Below are 5,993 nucleotides of genomic sequence, written 5' to 3'. Positions count from 1 at the left end.
CACTGTCATATAGATCATTCTCAGCAATGCTTTACATAAATTAGGAATCTACCTTTCTTTCAGGCACTCTGCAAATATTACTCAACAGTATAGTCTTGCATAATTTGAAAAGCACCAATGGCATGCGCAGATTCCAGGGTCCTACCTTAATTACTGAAAACAAAAAGCATCTCTGACAGGGGCCATTCTGTCCTTCTCTGCTTTTCATTATCACAGAGCCACTCAGCCCGGAAAGTGTTCTCACTAAAACCTCAAATCACCTTAAGACAATATTGCAGCTCCTGTGTGAAGTATGGTATTTTTTGTTTGTTTGTTTTTTACAAAAAGGATTTTTTATTTGTCATCATTCAGTGCCTTAATTTTGAACATATTCTCTACTGGGGGGCTTATATCCATCAGCCTGGTCAACTTTAGCAACTGTCTTATCCCCAGTGGCTTTTTCAGAACTGTGACCTTCACCGTGAGTCTATATGAGGTCTCCCAATTCAAACCTGGGCTTCTTCAGCATTTTGACTTTTCTAACAAAGACATCGTGGAGTGGATGAATAGATTGGCAAGCCTTTTCTATGTCTCTTCCATTGCGATCTGGAATCAATTTATTGACCACTTCTTTCAAGTCCTTTGTCTCCACCTCTTGGATCATTATTTCCATCATCTTCTAATGGATTTGGCAGACCGGCTGATGCTGAGCAGAAGAGGCCTTCTGAATCTGTGTGTTGCATTTTTTAGCAAAACAACACATACTAGATGAAGCAAATAACCATCAGTAGTCTTGACATCAAGATGGCTTCAATCATGGTCTGCCATTTTTTTTTTTTACCATTGAGCACATTTTCTCACAGGTAAGACCCTTACCATGGAACTTAGGCAGTTTTTGCCCTGAACATCCTGAGTAATTAGCTTGAATTTTCTAAATGCAACTTCATCATTCTGCAGATCAGCTAGGCTCACTTCAAAACACGACCCTGGAGACCTTCAGATGCGATTTTGTTTCCTTGAGTTCTTGTGGCCAGTGTTTTTCCAATAGTTCTTATATTGAACATAGCTGGTGCTTTCACATCTTTCTTAGAATATGGACCAACCACTGTCTTCTTGGATCCCTTTCTGTCGCTCTTTGTAAGGTGCTTGTTCTTGCCAACCTCCATGGTGCTGCTCAGAGAGCCAAAAGGCCTAGGTGATGTATGTTTTAAGGAAAGGAGAAAGAACTTGCTTTGTAAGTGTCAAGAAGGTATTTTTCTGGGGTAGTTTGTAGTTATATTGGATAACTCACTGTAGACTTAAACCAAGATGATGTCAGCTTTAAACTGGTGTGGCTGAAATTAAAAAAAAAAATGTACCTGGTTTTTTGTCCCTTTTCTCCCCTCTCTTCCTTCTTCCTCCCTTTTTTCCTCTACCTTCTCTTTCATATTTTATTTTATTCTCTCTCTCTCTCTCTCTCTCTCTCTCCCAGGAGTCTAAATGACACCTATTTTTAGCAAACCACTTGACCATTCTGTCATGGAACCAACAAGGTTTGTGTAAGAGAAGTACTTCTTCCCAAGCCTAGGAAAATTAAATGCATAAAAACATTTCCTATATATTCTTTACATGATGAAAAATGGGAAATTACCTAAATGCCCATGAAATAGAGTACAGTTAAATAATGTATGAAAGCGATGCAGCTAGTGAATATATGCTGATGTGGAAAGTTTCAGAGCAGTAGAATCCAATTTGTGGTACATTTATAATGTTGATTTGTCTGGGAACTAGTTACAAGGTATGAAAATACAAAGTTTGTACTTTCATGACGTGCACTTTTGTGTATGTACATTTTATTTTAAATAGTATTCCAAAACTATGCATTATATTTATGCCTAGAAGAATGTGGAAGGATATATTTAAAAAATTAATAACAATAGGATTCGGGTAGTGTTGGGGCTTTTACTTCCTACTTTATATACATGTGGATAATTTGAAGTTTATGATAACCATTTATTTTTATGGTCTAAAGAAAGAAATACAAATTAAGGAGACTGGAGAATTTATGCTATATAACATAGCTCAATAGATCTGTTTAAACCACACACAAAAATACAAACTACAAAATATTATTACAAAGAATGGGCCAACGTATTGCCAGCTTCTGTGTCATCCAGGTAGCACGAGCATTAAGGAAATAGGGGAAGAGTTTCTATGTAAATATGAAGAGCTATTATTTAGCTTATGGCAAGAAATCTTGTCATTATAATTGTCTCATCAGTAGTGAGAAAGGCACAAGGGACAATCTTTAGATCAAGGGTAATGTAAATTGAATTTCATACCCTTTTGTATCTCCAGAATCTAGCAGACAACCTAGTCTTTGTCACCTGATATGTGTGTGGGATGAATAGATGAAGGGAAGAATGGGAATACCTCAGCCTACTTCAGCTTTCTTTGGCCGATATTAATTTGTTTTCCCTTTAATGTGCTTTCAGTATTTATGTTTATAAAAAATAACCATAGGGCTATTCTTTCTTCATAGAACTAACCAGAAAATACATGGGTAATATGTAATGAGGGCTTTGGAAATCTCAGGTCGGAAGGGAGACCTTTTTTGCAAAACAGTGGTGGTTCAATGTTAAAATCTTAAAAAAAAAAAAAAAAAGGAATGCACCAAGGACTATTTCTATTTTTTTTCTGCTAATCTCTAGCATTATACCTTGAATATTTAGACCAGCGGTTCTCAACCTGTGGGTCGCGACTCTTTTGGGGGTCCAACAACCCTTTCACAGGGGTCGCCTAAGATCATCAGAAAACACATATATAATTACATATTGTTTTTGTGATTAATCACTATGCTTTATTTATGTTCAATTTGTAACAATGAAATTGGGGGTCACCCCAACATGAGGAACTGTATTAAAGGGTCGCGGCATTAGGAAGGTTGAGAACCACTGATTTAGACAGTTACTAATACTATTTAACTATAAAATGAAGAAGAGATAAATATTGTTTTTCCCTAAAGATGTTGCTATAACAAACGGACTTTACCACATAAAGTATTTGCAAATCTGATAGCATAAGAGACAACACTCATTTGAGCAGCCTTTGCAGTATCATTTAAAAGGAAAAAAGAGAAAGCTAGCCAGGAGAGATTGTGAGGTGGAGCCAATGTCTTAATATAATCTTCCTAAGTATATTTGGCTTCTTTTGCCTACACTGCTAGAATTGTTATTTTGCATTGAAAGATTTTCTCTGAAGTACTTATTTTTAGATTTAATACTAGAGAGTAAATCATTTCAAATTCTTGGAGAGGTCATGAATAATCAACATGCTATCCCCAAAACTGCTCAAAATGTCTATTTCTATGTGTGGTGGTAGTTCCCTTCCATCCAGATAGGGAGGCAATGGCTAATTCTATAGTATTTTCACATGATGAGAAAGTGCCTCTTATTAAGAAGAAAATCTACAGGCACTTCCTCAGCCTCTGACATTATTTTCCTCAGACGTCAGCATGTCCCCATCTCCCCCTTCTGTCACACTCCCCAGAGCTTTCTGTGTGGCCTGCAGCTGCGGAATTTAAACTTGAGTCTTCAGCACAGTGGAGAGCCAGGCACTGGAACACTGGGAAGTTTAACCTGAATGTCAAGAAAATAGTGTTGCCAGTCATTTCCTTTCTTGGTGTGGTGACTTTATTTCCCTGGGGAAAGGAAGATAAAAGCCCAAGAGCCCGGGCCATGCAACCATGAGTTGGGAGAACACTTAGAACTGGATATTTGTTAGACTCAGTAGCCCCTGAAGTCATATCCCTGAAGTGTTTACCCTGCATTGTTCACTCTCTCTTCTCTAATCTACTGTCCTAGTTTATTTTGTTTCCGTCTAAAATCTACAGGTTGGCATTGGTCATCGTGTCAAGACCACCCTCAGGTTTGATGGTTCACTTGGAGGTGTCCCGTTTGTACTCATGGCTACAATGTATCAAAGGGAGAAAGTGTGTCATCCATGGGAAACTAGGTACAATGGTCATCCAGCTCTTGTCCAATACGGTCACATAGGAGCCACTTAATCTCCAGAAACTATTTGTGACAACACGTGAGGTGTTGCCCATCGGGGAAGTTCATTAGAGACTCCGTGTCCAGGATTTTTATTGGAGGCTGATAGAGCAGACACTCTCTATGTGGCATGAACCAAAATTCCTGACCCCCTAGAAAAGCAGGTGTTCCACATAAACCGTGTTGTCACATAAACAGTTTCATCACAGTGTGTCATTTTTATCAGTTCTGGGAATAACAGAAACCATATTGAAATCCCAGTTTCCAGAGACTAGTGATGGGCCAACGCTGTAAACAGACCTTTTAAAGGCTAGAAATCTGGCCTGCCATGTTAGCCTTGTTTTTCACAATTTGTAAAATAATTTACAATCTTCTCAACTTGTTTACTAAAGATGTTGAAACTTTATGTACTGCAGGAACTACTTGAAAACTCTGATATACCTAACATCTTGCTAAACACTTAGTAGATGTTTTTCTTCCCTTGCTCCCTCACGCCAACACACAACCCCCTGCCAAGTTACATATCCTCTTCATCTAAAATATATCTGGAGTCCATGCAGTTTCTCTCTCTCCCCTGCAATATCCTGGTTCAAGTGACTTGCAGCTCTATATGGGAAAGCTCCCATAGCCTCCAAACTGGCTTCTCCATTCAACATTTGCCCTCTGCTAATCCATATGCCACAAAGCAGCTTGAGACTGTTACACTTAAAACTGTTTAGCATTATCCTTTAAATTCTTCTAAGACTTCACATGTTGCTTAAGATGAACCCCAAAGTCCCTAATATGACATCAGCTCATCTGGACCGTCCAACCCCATCTAGGACCACTCGCTCTGTTATGTCACAGCTTCACTGATCTTCTTCTATTTCTTCAAACTCACCAAGCTCTCCCATCCTCAGGCGCTGAACAAGCTCATTCATATACCAGGAGCACTAGTGTTTCTTTGTTCTTGTTGGGCTAACACCTACTAATTGTCTAGAGCCTAAAAGAGGGTGTCATTTGTAATAATTCCAGGTCAGCAGGTGTGACCTTGTAAATGGCATCACCCTGCTCATGGGCCTCTCCCCTGCAGTGCCCATTTCTTGACCCCTCCTTCTAAATGGGATCTGTAACAACTTGCCATTTTCCTTCAGACCACTATCTCATAATCATTAATTATATACTAACTAGAGGCCCAATGCATGAAATTCGTGCAAGAGTTGGCCTTTCTTCCCTGGGCTGCCGGCACCGGCTTCCCTCTGGCACCCGGGACCTGGGCTTCCCTGCAGCCCCGGCTTCTTCGTCAGGAAGGTCATCCGGTCTAATTAGCATATTATGCTTTTATTATTATAGATTTACATGGCTATTTGCTTAACATTTTTTACCCTCACTGTGCTGTGAAGTTTTGCAAGATCATAGGGAGTGTAGCCAGCATCCAGCTCTGCCAGGTGACATTTCATTAGTCCCTAAATTCATCAGTAGATGATAGCAGTGCTTCCTAACAGGCATTTTTTGGTCAGTCTCCATTCAACTTGTTTTATTCCACCCCCGACCCCCCCACCACTGAAGATGTTTCTGGAAGCTCTTCATTAAATTCTTGGACTTATCTTTAAGTGGCTGACCTACAGAATGTATAAAGAATTAATTTGATGATGTGTTGGAATGTTACACCTCTGCAAAAGTTCTCAGGCGTACCGGTTTGCTGGTGATTTGTGTGCATTTTAAATTAAATGGACATGCTCCAAATTTCATTTCAGTACTTAAAAAAATAATGGTACTATTCAATAAAAAAAATTCTCTTTATATCAATTAATTTATCTTATCCTTGTAGGTATGAATTTGCTCTCATTTCCTGGAAGTGGTCAAGCACAAAATTGGTTTCTATGAACAAAGCAATATACCGAGAATGCTAGGAAGACCCTCTGGCATTTCCCCACCGTTTGGCTGGTGATGCAGACAGTACTGCCTTTTTTCTTCTTCAAAGGCCCAAACAAGTCAAAGAGG

The 5,993-nt window shown here is 39.2% G+C and overlaps 1 pseudogene; it reads right to left on the bottom strand.

The window, feature by feature from the left end:
- Positions 1-355: 355 nt before the first annotated feature.
- LOC102252379 lies at positions 356-1,145 on the bottom strand (annotated as a pseudogene).
- Between the last annotated feature and the right edge of the window lie 4,848 nt (positions 1,146-5,993).

The sequence above is a fragment of the Myotis brandtii genome, unplaced genomic scaffold (genome assembly GCF_000412655.1).
Source record: "Myotis brandtii unplaced genomic scaffold, ASM41265v1 scaffold185, whole genome shotgun sequence".
NCBI classification, from domain to species: Eukaryota; Metazoa; Chordata; class Mammalia; order Chiroptera; family Vespertilionidae; genus Myotis; species Myotis brandtii.
The sequence above is the reverse complement of the archived record's forward strand: the minus strand, read 5'-3'. Positions and strand labels throughout refer to the sequence as shown.